The sequence below is a fragment of the Cyanistes caeruleus genome, chromosome 12 (genome assembly GCF_971803275.1).
Source record: "Cyanistes caeruleus chromosome 12, bCyaCae1.hap1.1, whole genome shotgun sequence".
Lineage (NCBI taxonomy): Eukaryota > Metazoa > Chordata > Aves > Passeriformes > Paridae > Cyanistes > Cyanistes caeruleus.
This window is the reverse complement of record NC_141712.1, coordinates 9,272,857-9,292,097: the sequence shown is the minus strand read 5'-3', so window position 1 is coordinate 9,292,097 and position 19,241 is coordinate 9,272,857. Positions and strand designations below refer to the sequence as shown.

Here is a 19,241-nt window from a genome sequence, read left to right as displayed (position 1 = left end):
AAGGCAAGCCCAAGTGACCTCAGAGGTGAAGGACAATTAACACACCGGGTGAGGAAGAAAATAATTTTTTTTTTATTTGTATTAGCAAGCACAAAAAAAGGCAGTCAGTTCAAAGAAGGGAGCCCCTAGAATCTGTGGAGGATCACACTGTCCATGAGGACCACAAAGCTGCCAGTCCAGGGCTGTGGCACCTCTTCTCTACAAGGAGACCTCTTATGGGCATCATGCAGCAGGTAATGCCCCAGACTCCCGGTTTCTGCTTTCCAGCTCTGTTCTTAACTATTTAAAATACATAGCAGTAAGCTTTTTCTTAGGAAAAGCAGTAGTTATAAGATGACAGAATAGGTCTTCTGATTTTTACTGTTTTGGTTTTATCGTATGTCTCCAGTGCTCAAAGGTGGAAAATCAGCTTTGGTATTCTTCAGTTAGGAGATGTGCTAGTGAAAGTCTCCATAAAGTTTTTCAGAACTTAAATTACTTAAGATCTCTGAAAACTGTTCCACATGTATGTACAGCTTGCTCTGTGGGAGGGTAAGCACCACATCCCCGGGAGCCGGCGCTGGGTCGGGTCTGGCAGGAGGGCCATGTTGAGCAGCAGCATTATGAAACTTCTTGTGCTCTGTTACAAATACTTGAAACCTTCCATACTGAGTCCCTTCCAGCGTATCAGAAAAGAAGGAGCAGTTTCAGCCCTTGTGTATTCAAAGGAAACGTGCTTGTGGGCAGGCAGGAAAGAGACTGTTCCCCCCAGTGGGGCTGCTGGAGCTCTCTGGGATCACTTTCTGCACAGCTCCATTTCATGTGTTTTAACTTCTGGTTGTTTGCTGCTGCAGTATCTTCTGGCCCAAGTTGATTAAAATGTTTGGTGAGCTTTCAGTGCTTAAATATAGGGCCTGTCCTTCTTGAGACAAGTGTGGGGCCAGCTAGCAGCATCCCCACAAAGGCGCTGTTGCTGGGTCTGAGCTTCTGGGCAGGCATGGAAGAACTGCCAGGCAGCCACTCACAGCCAGCACTGGCAGATCAGCAGTGCCATGATTTGCTGCTGCTTTTCTAGGAAACAAAAAACAAGAGACTGTTTAACAGTGATCACAGTAAAGTTTTGTGAAAACACGTTGCAGCCATATTTAAAGTTTTTGTTGTTGGTGGTTGTTGACATGTGAGATTATGTTTAATCCTCCAGGGACTTGGGATATTTTGTAAGAATTGTAAGTGTAAATATTTGGCAATAGTTTCATATCCGTCCTCTCCAAGTCCCAGTGGAACAGATGATGCCGGGTTACTGTACTGTGTGTAGTTCCTGTTCATGGCAGTAGCAGATTTAACACTTCTACATAGTTGGATTTTACTTTATGAGTATTTGAAGTTTGTCTTGTATATGTGGAGTAAATGCTCTGCAGCATGCTTTCCTGGGAGTGAATGCAATGTTTGTTCAGTTTCTTGAAAGCTGTAAATGAGAGGCAGTGCTAACAACAAACCTGTTGCGATTAACAATACACAGAGATGTTTTTCATTGCTAAAGACATCTAACATAAAGCAGAAATACTTAGTTGCCTGGCTTGTAGTCTGATTGTCAGCTTACAGCAAGGCTAAATCCATTCAAACAGTTACTGGAAATTGGTATTTGAACTTGTGAACTCAGGAAAACTCCTAATCTGTGCCGAGGTTTCTGGCATACCCTTCCAAGCCCCACAGCCTGTTGTCTCGAGCTTTCCTTTAACTCTCCAGAGACCTTGGTGGCTGCATTTCTGAGTTCCTGCCTAAATAGAAGTTGCACCAAAAGGGTTACAAAATTTTAAACCCTGTGTATGCAGACAATTTTCAGCTAGCTTACAGCAGCTGCGGAGTCGTGCTGATAGATTAAAAGCAGCTCCCAGCCCCAGAATGAAGTACATTAGAGCTCCTGCTGAGCCGAGCTGGGGTGAGGCCTACACAGCTGTCATTTAGGCCAAGTTTCCAACTGAAAACTGAAGAAAAGGATGTAACTTAAAGAAAAGTTGTATTTTAGAATAAGGCATCTGGTTATTAATCAAATATAGGCAGGAGCTCAGTTGTGCAGTGGGTTTCAGCCTCAACAGCCTGACACTTGGGAAGGTAGGGAGGCAATTTTCAAGGATCAAGAAGGGGCATGTCCAGTCAAAGGCTGTTACTCAGTGACACTGTAAAAATAATCCTGTTTTTTTCTGTACTTGTCTCTCTCCCTGAAAAAATAAACAGAATATGAATATTCTTGAACTGTTACATGTCTGAGCAAGAGACTGACCAGCTCACACAATTGCTTTTTGCTGATGCTGACCTCAAAGCAGAGCTGATTCCCGAGGGAACGTGCTCATTGAAATCTGCAGTTAGCAGAGAGGTATTTACAGCACAGAAATCTTCATGGCCTTTCCTCCGTTTCCCAGTGTTTCTTTACTGTGGGAGAGGCAGTCCCCACTAGCATGACAAGTTCAAGGAATCTCATGAGCACAGGTGATCCGTGAGCTGCCCACCCCTCTGCCCCATGGACTGCAGCGCTCCTCACCGTGCTGGTGCTCAGCCTGACACCAGTTCTGTTACTTCTCTGCACGAGCTCTTTTGTTTGGCCATGTCTCATCCCAGCAGAATAAATGAACCAGTGCCTTTTGGTCTCCACTTCCATGACCAGTAGCCTGCTTGTCCTTGATGCAGGCCAGCTTCCAAGTGGCTTCTCAATTTTTAATGCAAGAAGGTTATTCGTGAAAAACGGAGTGATAAACGTGAATTAATTATAATATCACATTGACATACTTTGGCTTCCACGGAGTTTTGCACACATTTTTCATTTAATTTGCTTGTGCAGTTACCACTGCTCTGTCCCTGCTCCTCACTTATAAACTGTTTATCCCACAGTATTGCCTGCAAGTGCTGAACCCAGATTTACCTCTGTTTCATTTAAAATAAAATATTCAAAAATATTTGTTTAAAATACTGGCTTTTGTCTGTATATAGTGTGTAGTATGAATAATTTGTTGGAGTTCAGATACAGTGTTTCAGTTCTTATCAGATATGTATGATATGAATTTGAAAGTATGCCCTCTTGCTTGCTTTCTCATGTATGGTGCATAATGAATTTCCAGCTTGGCAGAAAGGAAAGGATCAGAATGGGAAGCAGAGTATACCGTGAGGATTTATCATGATACCAGTGAAAGCAGTAAGACAACTCTGGGTAATTTCTTGGTTACTGAAGTAACAGTCTCATTTGGGAAAGGATTGTCAAATAAAGAACTTGCATTCTTCAGCTAAAAAATAACTATCAGTAATTAATTAGGCTGATGTTATCGGCGGCTGGTTCTTGTGTCTTTGCTTATCCCAAACAACCCAACATTTTTCAGCATCCAACATTAACATGTGTAAAGCTATTATTTTATTGGGATAATTTGGATATGGTATGTATGTAGTGAGTTGAAAGGCACAGTAAGGCCAGTGAGATCAGTTTGTGGTGTGTACAGTAAACAATGTGCTCCAGGAGTACAGGTGGACCAAATCAGTGATTTCCCCAGAACATTCAAAATGGTAATTTTTTTTGGGACCTTAGATCTGAAATTTGACTCATGAACTCATTGTAATGTGATAGTTCTTAATATATGCACTTTGGAGGTGATATTCCTCTATGGGACTGTGTACACGTTCACATAGATCCTGCTATTTCATATTATTTATTCATATTGACAGTAGTAAAAGATTGTTGTTGCTTGTGTGGCAGACTAGAGCTAATGCAAATTCAGTAATCATCCCTTAAGTACAGGGGGAGTAACTCAAAGAGAAAGCTCTCCATTTGGCTATTGCTGTGAATCACCAAGCAGTGGCAAATACGAAATGTGTATGTTGAACTTCTGAGTCTGTGTGGAATAAGTGTTAACTCAGTTAACTCTCCTTGGTGAATGCAGGGCACATATGTGCATTTGGCCTCTAGTAGAGTCAAGTAAGTCACCTCTACCAGCCCTTGAAAAACAGGACTAGCAAGACTTCCTGCTGTTTGTAGAGCAAGGTTACTAAGCTAGTCCAGTGTTGTCATAAAAATGTATTGAGCACTGATAAAAAGCTAAATATATAAGTTATTAAGTGCTAAATATTATTATTTTTGTGTTTTTGAAACCAGTGTGATGAATGTCCTTAGTAAACATAGATGCAACAAATGCATATATTACAAAGTTTTATGGAAAGAAAATTAAGTGATATATAGTGCAGCCAAAATGTGTTTTAGGTCTGAACCCTACAATACCAGTTAGTGGAAATGAAGCTTGTTACCACTCTGTTGCTCTTCCAGAAAGGAACATAGTATTGTGTTATAATAACAACAACAAAGCAACAAATAACAAGAATAATAGTAACTTTAAAATAAAAATTTAAAAAGCTTTTTTTTTTTTTTCCAATTTTAGTACCTGTTACTTAAGTAATAGATTGAGCTTTTGAGGATTTTTTTTCTCATTCATTTTAGGAATGATATCCTGCAATCTGCATCACTTAGGAGATTTTAGTTTTCTGTTAACTTCCTAACATGGACAGTTGTAGGTGAATGAATCAGTGCACAAAGAGAATTAATGTGTTTGAGATTTTGGAGGGAGGTTTCTTGTGAATTTTGTTGGGGTTTTTATTTTCTTTTATTAGGCTTGGAATATTTCTAGCTATCTAATCTCATCTGAACACATGAGGATCTGAATATTACATATTTACATTTTTGAGACATACATCAATTTTTATAAGTTAACATGGCAATTTTATATTTGCCAGAATGCAGAAGCTTTCTCCACTTCTAAAAGGTTTTATTTTCATTAAGCTATAAATGCAGAAGATTGTCTGTCAGGGTTTTTTTGCATTAGCCTGGCTGGTTTATCTTAAGCATACTCAGTAGACTTGCCTCAGTTTTTCTCGAGCTATTGTTCTTTTTTACACCGCGTTTGCACACTGCAGTGCATCTAGGGAATTTCAGCAGTCGGAATATACATGAAAAGAGACCCGCTCTACTTTCATAAGGTCCCTGGATGAATTGGACGAAACCTCAAGGCCCCATGGTGGAGCCAGAGCCGCATTCATATTCCTTGCCATCACCACACATATGATAGCATGAAGCCCAGACCAATCGAAAACTTGACAGTAAGCCTTTTGATTTTGTGGGGAAGCCTTCATCAAGCTGAGAGAGGGAAGGGAATATAGCCCAAACTGGACTTCATACTGTGGCAAGTTTGAAATCCCAGCCCAACCACAGAGCTGCTTGATTGGAATAGTTGGAAACTGTGTCCAGGAATTCGGCAGCAAGAACTTGGCTTTCAGTTGCTCCTGCCTTTTTAAAGGAAAACTCACCATACAGGTCACTTAGAAGCCTTATTTATTTCATCAGGATTTTAAATATGTATATTCTTGCAAAGCATAGTTGTAGTGTGTACTGTGTAGTGTTTGCTGCTGTACAGTTCTGTTCCACAGCAGCTTTGTTTCTTAGCCTCGTGCTGGAACACTCTTGGCTAAAGCTGCCACACTTTGACATTGTCTTCTAGGCTGTTCCATTATTTGGTCCTTAGTCTACTTCAGAAACAGAAAGAAAAAAAGGAACTCTCCTTTACACCATATGTGTTAGTATTAGCTTCTCCTTTAAACATTATACCTGTCCATATTTTGTAGGTGTGGTATGAAACTGATCTCTGCTTATTTGTCTGGAAATTTCAGCAGTATGTCAGAATTGCTGCTGAGCATAATGATGTGTCATCAATTATGCCATTGAATAACTATTGTTCTTCATCCTTTTTGGGCTCCTGGGTCTGGGCGCTGGCACACCTTGATATCTGCAGTGGTGCCTTTGGATTTGCAGATGGAAGAGCTGAGCATTTCCTCCTGGGGGAGATGGTGAAGTCTCGGCTGCAGTCCTCCCCCCAGAATACTTAATTTTAAAACTACAAAGATTCTGCACTTTTGGTACCTATCTAGAACTTCATTTTATTCATTGTCACCCCTGGAATTGTGATCCAATTATGTTCCAACCCAGCTCTCAGTAAGACAAAACTCTTGTTGACTTTCATGAGAGTTTGTCTAATTAAAAGACGAGTTGGGAGTGCAGAAGAGATAAATACCAGAAGCATGTAAAAGTGGCAAACTGATAGATTTGTGCTTTGTGTCAGAAGGTCATCCCTATAACACACTTTCCTGATTGCGATGGGAGACTTCTTTTCCATGGAGTGGTACAGAGTCCCCCCTTCAGTGCAGTGGTGCCTTTTATAGACTGAAATTCCTTATGGCTGAAGCAGAGTGCAAAACACATAATATTGTCTTGTGGCAAGTAAACGGGAGTGCTGCTACTTTAAAATGTTTTGTGGGGTTTTTGTTTGTGGTTTGGTTGGGTTTTTGTGTTTTTGTTTTTTTTTTTTAACTACAGCAAGATTTCTTTCTGGCAGCCTCCCACTACCAAAAAGGTAGGGACAGGTTGGGAAGGTGTGTGGGACATATCAGAAGCCCTGGAGCTCAGGAGGGGTTTATCTGCAAGCCCCCCCTTCCTCCCCTCCAGGGCAGACGGGAGCGCAGCTGGAAAGAGGTGCTGGGTTTGCAGTGCCTGCTGCTCACACGCTCTCCAAGGGCTGTGCTGGCTGTGAAGCAGAGTGGAGGCTTGGTGCAGATCCATCCCTGTGGCATGTTAAGGCTCTGTTGGATTGGCTATTCAGCAGTGTTTCCTCAGCCAACATTTTGGGTTTGGTTGATTAGATTATTTCTTAATACCCCAACACTGTATAAGAGCATTTACTTTCTTTAGTTAATAAGTTTTAGGGTAAGCTGCGAGGTTCGAATGAACAATTTTAAGCACAAAACATCATTAGAAAATTATTAGCTTAGAAGCTTAATGTTAAGGAGGAATCTGAACCAGAACTTTTAAGGTTGAATTGTAGAGTATTTAAATACCTTTATAGCTTTCAGAATCATCTCCAAGAAACACCAAATTTGAGATTATAAAATGGAATCTGTGTACATCTTGACCCCATGACTGATGCGAATACATGAAAATTGCATCATATTAAACCATATGCAAGGTATTGGGATGGTTTGTGTGTTGAGTTGCATTTAAATGGCTGCAGGGTGTAAACATCCCAGGCTCTGTACATATCCAAAACAGAGGCAACTTTCTGCGGGTCTGCAGAAAGAAAAGCTCCATGTGATTCTTACTGAGAGCTCTCTGCGTTATATCCCAAAGGGTGCTGAGTGCCCAAAGCTCTTGCCATGCAGAGCAGAGTGCTCCCACATCTAGAGAGGATGACTCTGCAGCCTCTTCCTCTTCTGTTCCTCAGCTCTGCCAGGTGGGTACTGCCAACATCACCAGCCATTCTCACTGCTCTGCACCCAGCTGCTTCCCAGGAATTCTGTGAAGCAGGAGCATCCCATGTTGTCAAGAGTTAATAATTATACCAAATATATGCTCTGTGATTAAGTAACGCGCAGCTGGAAAAATTAATCACATCTTGCACTGAGAAATGCTTAAGACTTTTAAAGCAGCAATAGGTGCAGAATTTAACATTTAAAGATCCCTTGAAATGCCAGGGAATGAATATAAATGACTTGGTGCACTATAGTATTTCGATACAGTGATGCCAACCAATGGAAGTGCAGGTTTTGATCCTGCTATTTCATAATAGGCTAGTAAATATTTTATCTTGTGCCATGTTCCTTTTACGTGAAATTTTAGTTCAAAACTACTGCTCCCTTAATAAAGCAGAAGTTTAAATTCATTAATTTTTTAAAGGGGTGATACTGTCTGTTAGCCCACTGCCTGGGCACAGGAGAGGAGGGACACTCTTTTTTCTTTGCACTCCCTCCTTTTTTCCAGCTTGTCCTGCATTTTAGGATTTAAGGCTTTATTTTTCAGAAAGCTTGTCCCATTGAAGAAAAAAATATATAGTGCCATTTTGTTTGCTTTTTCTGAAGGTGCAGACCTGAAGAATCAGTGCTGTGTATAAGCTGCCTCACCCTGCAGTTTCTCTTACCAGGGGCTCATTTGTATGCAGAGGGGATTAGTCAGAATTTACTGTAGCTTCGCCCTGGGGAGCTGTGAACTCCCTAGGAATATGCTCTGACGAAAGCGTGCAGTTGGTAAGATTAGAACAAACCCTTCTGCTACAGAAAGTGCCTTGGTCACTCACTAGGCCTCCAACATTGAAATCATTTTCATTTATAACCTTTTTGATCATTCAACCTCAAAGAAGCCTTGGCTTTTATGACAGCTTGCACCGAAATTGCCCAATTATTTGGGGGGGGCGGGGAGGAGAGGAGTGAGTGAGAATCTGAAAACAGTCAGATGTGAGAGACAGGGCACTTGATCTGTGCTCATGGCTTTTCCTTCCCTTCTCCTACCAATATTTTTACAGCTGTTGACATATATTGAGTTACATGTGGCTGTGCCATATCCCCATGGTATAGTTTCAAAGATCTGTTCACCGTAAAGTGTGCTGTTCTCAAGTAAATGACTCTGACTTCAAGAAAGCACAGTAGTTTAAATGTTACTATAAATACAGGAGCTAAGACATTTTAATTATAATTTTTGAGTTATACAGTGCTGTGTACGTAGACGAGGCACTTACTAAAGGCTGGGGATGTGCTCAGGTTACTGTGCTCTCTCGTGGATAAGGCAGTAATTGCAAGCAGCTCATTCTGCTGATCCCCTTTATTTGCCTGTATTTGCACAGTGTTTATTGACAATGAACATCCTGCATTTGGGAACTCAGCTGTGGGAGATAAAGAAAGAAAACGAGGCAATTCAGAAAAAAAAAAAAAATCAAATTCAGATTCAAGAGGTTTTGTTTTTGTTTTGATATATCTTAGGAATGAATGCTACTTTTGTCAGAATATGTTATAACTTTAGTTAGGAAATATCAGCACATCTATTGTCCTTTCAATGCCCTTCCAATTCGCATCTGGTAACTAGGGCAGAATGAGAATCCAGTACTAACAGATCTGTAAAATTTTTGAGAAAATCCCAGGGTGTGAGTTCATTGCTGATTAATTTTTTCATCAGTATAGTAGTGTTGGCTTTGGTGTGGTTATTCCTAATTTGCTCTGCTGAAAGAAAGAAAAACCCATGTTGTCGAAGTGGGTGCTGCTGTCATGGGAATAAATAGATACAAGGTGTGGAGAAAGCACAGGTAAGCAGCATTATGTGCCAGCTTTGTTTTTATCTGTCAGTGGGTTTGTGGTGGTATTTGACTTTTTAAGCTCAAAACCAAAACCTTATAAAAAGCTTTCACAACATTTGCCCTTGTGCATCAATACCAGTGTGCACAGTAAAGGTTTCTACCCTGACTGTGGAGATCTGATCCCTTCACTTTGGGCTGGGACATGCAGTAGAACAGGGACTGTAAGCTTAAATAATTTTGCAATATGGTGACATCATCCTTCAGAGAGTTCTGCTGTTAAGATCTATCAAATCAAGTATCAATAGGGCTCTCTAAATTGATTTTTCTCCCTGCTTTACCTGTGACTATGACTAGTGCAGCTTCTCTCGGTGCTATCAGATCCTAAACCAATATTCCCTGTAAGCAGTAAAAAAAAAAAAAAAAAAATCTTTCAATGACTGAAACTAATTTTGGATGAAGCCTTTACTGCAGGCTTGGATGCCCATCATTGCTGATGGCATGTTTTTGGTCATGCAGTCTACCAATCTACATAAATTAATAAATAGTATGCATAATAGATAGCACATGTACAGTGAACCACATCTCATGGTTGCCCTGAATGACTGCTGCAGTTTTTAGCAGCATTTCCCATGGCCTTGACTAGAAAAGCTGCTGAAGTTGGAGCCCCTGGGCTTTGTGGAAGTCCTCAGTGCCATTGCCAGCAGATCCTCCTTGGCCATTAGGCAGTGCCTCTGTGTCACTCAGCCAGGGAGCACTATGTACTTCCATTTAAAAACAGTTGTGAAGTCTCCTGAGTAAGAACTAAAACCCGTGGACCACCATCAGAGCTACGTCCTCTGGCCTTTCCCCTCCAAAATTGTAGCAGTTATTTTTAAAGGTGTTTTTGAGTAGCAGTGGGAAAGCACACAGGCTGCAGAGATTGTAGGAAGGTACTGAGAGTATCTAACCAACTCTTAACATCTTTTACTGGATTTGGACTCAAATCTTTGTGTGCTTCCTCTGCTTATAACTTCACCTCTTTTGTGAATCAAACCCAGCTTTTCTGTTGTGCAAATTGTACAGGAGAGTGAGGTCCAGAGAAAGACTTTTTCTCCTTCTGAGCACCGCTACGAACTCTTACTGAAGAGAGCAAGACCATTCATCTTTAGCACCTTGCAGGTTGTTTTTTCTTTCAAAAACTTCTTTCAAAGTCAGAGTGTGGCAAGTGATCTGAATGATGAGAATAAGCCCTGTTCAGATGTAGCTAGTCCCTGGGCAACATTTGAGATGGCAAAGGCCGTCCGTTTGCATTTGCCTTACGGACATTTCTGTATGTGATACCTTCTATTTTCCATGCTAGTTAAACAGGCTTCTTCCTGAGAGAAGCACTAAGAAGCTTTGATAACACTTTATTAATACATAGTTAGCTATATACAAATGAAGTGTTTAATTAATTGATTTTGTGGGTATTTTTGATTATGTAAATCAAACCCAAGCAATACTAAGTCCTGATGCTGGAAGTAGCTCACGGGCCAGCTACCGTGCAAGCAGATGTCTGGCCGTGAATTCATCAAAGGTCTGTATGTACAGTTCTTGGCATTTCTTTTCATTATCACAATTATCAGGGAATACAGATGAGCTGTTTTTTTTTCCTACATCCTGTTGGATGGTTGCTTTCGAGGGAGGAGCCTGGGTGCAGGCAGTGTCAGGGATGCAGCATCTTACTTGTCCGTGCAACCACCAGAGACACGCTGGCTCAGGCAGGCTGGGGCTGGGGCTGGCCTCGGGGCTCCAGCAGAGAAGGGCAAGGGCATCTCAGGCACTCCTGGGCCAGCCAAGCAAGACAGGCTCCCTCCTGCAGCCTGAAAAGCTGGGGTACGTTCATCTCCTCTGCCTTTTAAATGACTTGTATTTGTCCAGCCTGCTTAGGCTAGAATTTAAGATTTGTATTCAGAGGTGCTGACTGACACATTTCCTTTATGAATTCTTGTGGATTGCTATTGATTTTTTACTGTGGTTTTCAAAATCCTACTTCTAGGACTCTGGAGATTTCCCTGCTGCAATAATAATGTATTGTCATTCTTAATATCTCAGCTTCTTGACACAATATTCATATTAAAACCACAAAAAAGCTACATTAGAGTAACACTGAGGGTCTGCCTGGAACCCACCAAGGCAGGGGAAATCAAAGTCAAGGCTGAAAATTAGGTCTGACACTGTGAAACATATCCCATCGTACTTAAGTACTGGAGTTCATCTGTGATTGCAAGATCACTTGCATTTGAGAGATGGATTCCTCTGTACAGCAGGAATGAGTTATGATGTGTTGTAAATCCTAAGGATTAACTGTTGTAGTTGAGAGTGCCTATTTTTGTGGAGAGCTACATAAGCCAGCATTATGGAAACGGCTTTAACATCTTTTATGAAATTTTGTTCTCTTTCATACACAGGGCTATTAAAAATTCATTCTGTATTTCTGCCACTTGCATAACAATTCTGGATCAGATTGTTCAGGTCAATAAGGAGGGAACAAAAATGTCACAGCATTATTTGTATGAGCTTGTAACCATTTCCCCCTTAACTATATTGCCCCAAAAAACCATTTTGCAGACGTGCGCTGTCTTTTTTGAGTGTGAGAAACATTTAGATTTATTCACCTCCCTGATGTAAATGTGTTGTGTGAATGCTTGTGGCACCATGGAGCTATTGGAAAGACTTCCATTTGACCATGTCTTTTGACCTTTTCACACTGTCTCCTTGGGAGTTAAATTTTTCCACCCCCACTTTTTCTTGCTAAGTTGGAGAGTTTACTCGAGTTGTTCATTGGCATCTCAGTGTGCTATGTGAAACTCTGTGGAGTGTCAGGAATGAGAGTTGAGAAATAGCAGGGAGATTTCCCGTGGCTGAGGAGAGGCCAGCAGGGCATTGCATGCTGGTGAGCATCTCCAAGGATGTGGGCTGCTCACTGGCATAGGGTTCTCTGCTGTCATCACCCATCTTAGTGCCAGAAGGGAACAGAATTGTTCTGACAAAATTAAACAAACCAAATATCTAGGTTTATATTTTAAAGCAAGGTGTTTTAACAATATTTTTATTAACAAGTTTAAAAAAAGCTGTTTATGCCCCTTTCCATCTGCTTCTCTTTTCTGTTATTCATGCTCACATGAGAATCCATCTGACACTACCCCTCCTAGTTCATTAAGGCAATGTGAAGGGGTTTTTTTATATATGAGGATTATGGGTCATTTGCATATATCTAGGATCTCTTTTTGGTGCTGTTTTGAGCAGTGAACAGATAGGGACAGGAAATAGACACATGGATTCCCACCAGAGAGGAGCAGTCAGACCTTGTGAGCTAAAGCACCTGGGAACTCCACACATATTGACATGTACAGTTTGTGCAACATCACCTGGCAATCTTGATGAAGACTCAGGGATACATGGCCAGAGATTATTTTGATGTAGATGTTGACCAGCTTTGCTTGCTACCTCTGAAGACAGCAGTGGACTAAACTGAGGTTTGGTGTAATTAAATGGACAACACCAGAACTGTGCTATGTGCACAAAATATCCCACTATGTTTGGATATTCAGTGACACTTGAAGAATTTGTATATGTTGTTTGCTGTTAGGAATATTCTGATATTGAAAAGTAGAGCATCACTCCAGCTGCTTTCAAAGATGTGGCAATTTCTAGATTAAATTAATTTTAGAAAGGCCAGATGAAGTTACAGGTTTACCTGGAAGGATTATTTTCCTCTGGAGAGATTCCTCATGCCTTTCCCTAACCAGACTGATCACACTGCTGGTACTTTGGTTAATTCAGTTCAGAGGGTAAATGCTGGTAACTTACTGAGTCAGCATGCAACTATTGGTTCTTTAACCTACTGCAAATCACAGTTTTTATCATATCCACCAACATCCCCTAAGTGTAGTGTAAATGTTTGGAAAAGATCAGTTACTGATTGCATGTACCGTCAGGGTAAGGTATTTCATCTTAAAGTGTTAAACAGCATAGGGCCACAAAACCCTTAAATAGAGAAAAACATTAAAGATGGATTTAAAAACAGACATGTGCCCCAACATTATCACACCAAACCAGTTTAAAGTAAATTCAGTATTTTCAAGAAACAAAATTGGTTTTGTTTCTTTGAAATTATATATGCCCGAGTTAATCTTTCAAGCAAATTATAAATCTCTGTAAATGCAGTTAGCATTGGAAGGAGTTACAGTTACAAAAATAGGAATGAAGATAAATCACGTTTTCTTGGTGAAAATGCAATAATAGCAGTCAGGTCCATACAACACTGCTCAGGTATAGATCCCCTGTTCTGTGACTGTGATGTGCTCTGCGGAGCTCATGCTGCCCACCTTTGTGATCAGGGTTCACAAGGCTTAATATTGGGCACTTTCAGTACTTTAAGAGTTATATCAAATCTATGACACTTGGAGTGGTGCAAACAGATGTGCACCTAAAACACAGAAACAAACTGCATTGCTGAATTTTGGAAGTAGCAAGATGAGATTTTTTAACTTTAAGAGTGATGATAATCCTGAGTGTATTTGAGTATCTCAAAGTCAATGGCAGCTTCGATAACTGTTCCAGAACAAGACATTTTTGGGGTGCTGGGGGTGGATTGGCAGCACAAAGATGCTGTGTAAGAGTGAGGGTGAGGCAGAGTGGTGCAGGTCTGGAGAGGTGTGCTGATCCCTCTGACCTCATGCCCTTCACAGGAATTAAGTTCATTGTTTTACAGAGTCAGACCTTTAAAAGGAAATTAAAATATCCTTTGAGACCCTCACCATCCTTTTCTAGGAGCTGTATTGGAGAGCCCTTGCTAACACGGATCTTGGAGAATTGTTAGTATTAAACTGCTGTTGGATTACCAAAGTGTAACAATGTACAGGACCTGCACTTTCAGCCACTGCCTCTTCAGTGTGTGGGTGAATGTCAAAGGGAATATTTTGTGTCAGTTCCTTGTGACCCAGATTCCACAGAAGTCTCTTGTAAAATAATCTTTGAGCAAACACTGCTCGCATGTCCTAAGGACACCTCATCCCCATGAACCCAAAGGTAGGAGTGAAGCTGCTGTGCACTGCAAGATCTGTGACTTTCTATCTGAGAATTTCGGTCTTGTTTGATAGTTCAGCTTTTGTGCCCTGCAGATCCATTTTAAATTGTCTGAAGCAGGAATAAATCTATTACAATGACCACCATTTAAAAAAAAAAATAATACAAGATGGGTCTGTGAAGAGGTGTTAAAAAGTAGAAATGAAAGGCAAAAGTTTTAAGAAAAACCTGTTCATTGGATAGACCTGCAATGCAGTAAATAATAACCTCAGATGTGAAAGACAGCCTGTTCTAGAAAAAAGGCAATGGAAAGGATTTTTTTTTTCTCTCTTTTTTATTTTTTTTTTTCCTGTGGGTCTAGGGGAGAAAAGGTCCTTTATTCTTTGGTAACTTTTCTGATTTTAAATATGTGCTTGTCTGGTCATGAGGAGCAAGGTCATTCCTACTGCTCAGGGCCTAGGCTTTGTGCTGGCGTTGGTGGGAGCTTCTCTCTCCTTTTCCTCCCTCCCTCTATCTCTCCTTTTCTTTTTCTCCTGAGGTGCAGATGGCCACATTTGCAGGTTAACTGGAACAGCTGGAGGCACATTATTAGCTTCCTGCTGCTAACTCATATTTGCTTAGATTTTTTTTTTTAACAGCAACATAATTTACAAGTAGTAGGCCAGTGACAAAGCTGGCATGTTCTAAATCCGCATCTGATTTATATAATGCTGTTGCTTATCAGTGAATGAAGTCATAATTATTGCTTTGTACCATTAAATAGCATAAATATATAAACTGTTACACAAATTGCAGCAAATGTTTCCTCTAGGGAGCTCTAGACAAAATTTTAATGTAGTACATTTGTCTGTGGTGGCAGTTTCTATGGTATATAATAATGTTGATAAATTTTACTGTAGCAAGTGACATTTTATAACATTAATCCTGGTGGTAAAAATCTGATGAATATTACAGCTGTACTGGTGGGTACAAGAAGAAAGAGAGCTTTTGACACCAAGTGAATTGATTTTAATAGTGCTTTAGAGCTCCAAAGCACAAGGATGGTGCAGAGATGGTAGATCCTTCACTGAAAGGGGAGAGGACTCGGGCAGGTGCTGGACAGCGAGGCACCAGGGAGCTTGACTTGATGATGGTGATAATTAATTCTTTTTAAAATCTTTATTGATAAATACTTCCTCTGCTTTGAACAGCAAAAGGAAACCAAATGGTGGGATGAAAGCATTTAAAATTCTCCCCAGTTACTGCAACTCAGCACGTGTGAGTGAAGACACCGTGCTGGGTGCCGTGCTCAGACGCTGTTCCCAATGTCAGACGCGGGCACGGGGCCCGCCTGCCCTGCCTGGGCTGGCAGCTGCCCGCAGGGAATGTGCCACTGGACAGCTGGACAACTCGGGACACAAGGACTAGGATTCGTGAGAAATTCTTTCTCTGACTTCACTTGTGGGTAGCAGGAATGGTACAGGCAGGCTTGAGCTCCTGTCAGTAGCAGCGTAAGTGACGTTGTAGGTTTTGCCATCCTGTAGAAGTTGCCATCGCGTTGCTCTGTGATCCAGGGCCCAGTGCCCGGGCTGGGCTTGGCCCATGCTCTCTGTGCAGGCAGTGGGGTGGCACAGCACTGCCAACGGTGCTGGGCACAGGACAGTCCCCGCCAGAAAGCCCTGGGAGTGTCACCACTCATGCCTGAGGTGCCTGGCTTCAATCACGGCTGAGAGCAGCTGGTGTGCTCCCCTCCTCAGAGACACCTGCCAGGCATGGAGACAGAGGGGGCAGCCCCAGAGCGAGCCTGGGCTGTGCCCTGCCTGTCCTGCCAGCTGTCTGAGGACGGTTTGTTTTGTTTTTATTCCTGGAAATAAGGAGAGCTTATTTTCTCCAGAAAAGCTTTTCAAAAATAAATGGATAACTCAAAGGAAAATCCTAGAGGGCACTGTACTTGGGACACTTCTGGAAAAATGGAGAGCGGTGTAGTTTTTGTACTCTGTCATTTAGACTGCCGTGACCCTTCCCCCCCAGAAAGTGTATTTTTCCTGTTTTCTTCATGACATGACTTCTTTCCTTTTCAAATTCATGTCTCTGTTTCAATAACATCAAAGATGGATCTAGAGAGTTAAAATTGCAGCCCCTGGCCATAGGGAAAATCCAAGTGACTTCAGACTGAAGAGCACTGAGGCTTCTGACACACACCGTGGCACGTTGACAGCATTTTTGTTGTGAAACCCTGACATGTCCTACATGGGTTTTCCTTCAGCTGTTTGCTTCCTGCATTTCTAGCATTTCACATGCCCTCAGTAATTATCTTCCTTTCTGAGAAATTGTATGTTTTTTCCTGGCATCCATTAGCATGAAGTTTATTGAGTGGTTGGGGATTAGTCACTGTTCTCTCTTGGGGCTGAAGTGCTGATGTTGGAACAATGTATAAGGAATTCTCCCCCGAGGATGTTGTGCCTCCCTACTCCTCTGCACCACCTGGGGATGAAGAACAGAGGCTGAGTAGGCCCCCTTGCCTGATGGTTTGTGGGGTGCTTGTCTTTACACTCAGCCTTGTAGAGATACCTGCGCACAAACTATAAACTTTGCTACAGGCTTAAGTGGTTGGGGTTTCAGACACCAGCACTGCTTTTAAAACAGAGCCGTGCCTGAGAGCACTGCACCTCACCCTGTGCTGCTGGAGGCACTGTGTTACAGGCAGCGAGGGTGGCAAGGGCAGTGGTCCATAGGAGTGGCATGGAAATGACAGGATGGCAGCAGCATTGCTGTGGCACAGCCGTGTTCCACCTTCCTTTGCCTGGTCTGCCTCCATCAGACTCTCACCCACACCATGGAGCATCTCTGGGATGCTCCATCTGCAGCCTTCCCTTTGCTCCAGCTGCTGGCCAGAGTGGCAGGTGAGGGAGCTGAGCTCCCTGCCATGTGGTTTCTGTCCCTGAGGAGGATTGCTGTGGCAGTGCCATGTGGCCATGGTTTTGGAGCCCTGAGATTTATTTTGAAAGTGTATTGCTTGTCAGTGTTACACTTCTTAGTAAATTCCTGTACAATGTTTTATGGCTTGTTCACGGGTGAAAAAATAATTTTATTCTCATGGCTCTGCCATTAACAATTTTAGAAATAAAAACATCTAATATACTCTGGAAATGTGAATCCTAAGCTTTATGTCTGTAATGACTAATTGCTTAATCAGCTCAATGCACACCTGAATCATGGTTAATAATAGGGGCTGTGCAAGCTTTGTTATGTATTCTGCAGTGCTGCAGTGATTCCCAGCTCCCTGTGAAGACCACCAGGCATGTTCCAGAAACTGCCTCAAGCGCACACCTCACACTCTGCAGCACCAGTGAGTGCCAGGGATGTGAGCAGGCCTGGCTGTGTTTATTCACTTCAGCATCTTAATGCAATGACAAAGATGGTGTGTGTCCAGCCAGCTTGGTCCATGGCAGAGTTTGATTTGTCTTTAAGGGGTGGTGAAGATGTGTTTGATGCCTATGCATGAATCAACAGGGCCATCTAGAACAAAAACTTGTGTTACATTTACTTTGCAAAGTTGCTCTGTGTTTGCTTGTCTACCAGAAGCACTTATGCTTAAATGCAGTGTTTGATTTTTTTTCAGCTACTCTAAATATATCATCTTTACAGACCACAATAAAATGTTTGTGTAATGCTTAACTGTACATTAAGTAAAAATCTGCATTAGAATATCCCTGTATTATTTCTATTGGGTAAATAAGAGCATAAAGACAAGTATCCCCACAATTCCCATTACCACATTCAGCACTTAGTTACATTAGAAAAATGAGGCTTTGTTCTGCCAACTCTGGTTTCCCTCCATTTGTGCTACTTACCACTTATGAATCCAGCACGCTGGCCCATGCAGCAATTACTTCTGAAATCCAGCTCTCATGGCACACGTGGGTACCACGGCACAGCTACTGCCAGGGCTTGATGGCTAGCACTGCTCTTCTGTGCTTGCATCTAGAGCATTTTTGGTCTGAGCTGGTGTATAACTAATAGCATTTGGAAGGTGTAGGTGTTATGTTGTCTGCTGAAGCATGATTTGTATTGCATTAAAGCAGCCTGGTGGTTTTAAACAGGCTAAAGGGATTTTTCAGCTGTGGTCAATGACTGGGCTGTTGTGCCAATGGTGTGCAGGGTTTTTGGGTGTCACAGAAGCCTGCATGGTACTGACACCTCGCCCAGGCCTTTGCAGACCAACTGAAGCAGTTGCTGTGTTCATTCGGGACCGTTGCAGGTTCATGAGTATTGCAAAGTCCCTTTTTATACTGTTTTGCTTGACTGTCCTGTGCTTTGCTCCAGGAGGCGTGCAAGGCGTGCATATCTTCTCCTCTTCCTCCTCAGACTGAGTGCTCGGACTGCACCTCCACTGCTGCGTAAATTGGCAGAGCTGGACGTGCTCCCTTCCCCACCCCTCCAGGCAGCACGAGGGCAGTGGGCAAGGCCAGCCACTGCTGCTCAGCTCCAGACCAGGGCATCTGTTTTACACGGGGGATGGAGGCAGGAACCAAGGTTCAAAGCTGCCTCTGCTTGTACAGAGAAATCAATATTTAGCCATAAAACCAGGAGAAACATGTTTGGGAATCACAGCCTGAACGAGAGGATTCCAGTATTGTCATAGAAGATAAAACAAGAGGAAAACATTTCGAATTTACTCTTTGTGTATTGAGGCCTTTTATTATTCATCAGTAAGTAAATATAAGCTAAGGGAGTGATTTGTTTCTAACAAGCTTATAAAATACTAGAGTCATTTGTGAGTTTATTGGAGTGCTGATTATAAACATTCCCTCATGCACACTCCTTTGTGTCAAATTAACATTCAAAATACAAATATTGTATCTTTGAATCTTTTTGTAATCTCTTCCCAAGTATTTGAAATCTTCGATGAGAGATGATTGATGATGTTACGTGAAAAGTAGCCGAGTGCTCTGTCACAGTTTTGGACATATTTTTCATTTCTTTGGCATTTGCTTTGTTCATGCTGTTTCTTTGAATTGCCTGCTTCATGCTCTAGCATTTGGATTTTGATACAATGCATAATTGATGCTCATCTAGCTGCAAAGATTCAAC

General features: G+C 41.9%; 1 protein-coding gene and 1 long non-coding RNA gene across 11 annotated transcripts in view; one reads left to right on the top strand and one right to left on the bottom strand.

Moving 5' to 3' along the window:
- Positions 1–19,241, top strand: part of ZNF423 (zinc finger protein 423) — a 267,337-nt gene that overhangs the window by 213,768 nt on the left and 34,328 nt on the right. The window lies entirely within an intron of this gene.
- On the bottom strand, positions 14,484–18,585 carry LOC111934621 (uncharacterized). The gene is made up of 2 exons (XR_002867323.2): positions 18,002–18,585; positions 14,484–16,631 (listed from the first exon to the last, which is right to left on the bottom strand). It is a non-coding gene; the product is annotated as an uncharacterized LOC111934621 (long non-coding RNA).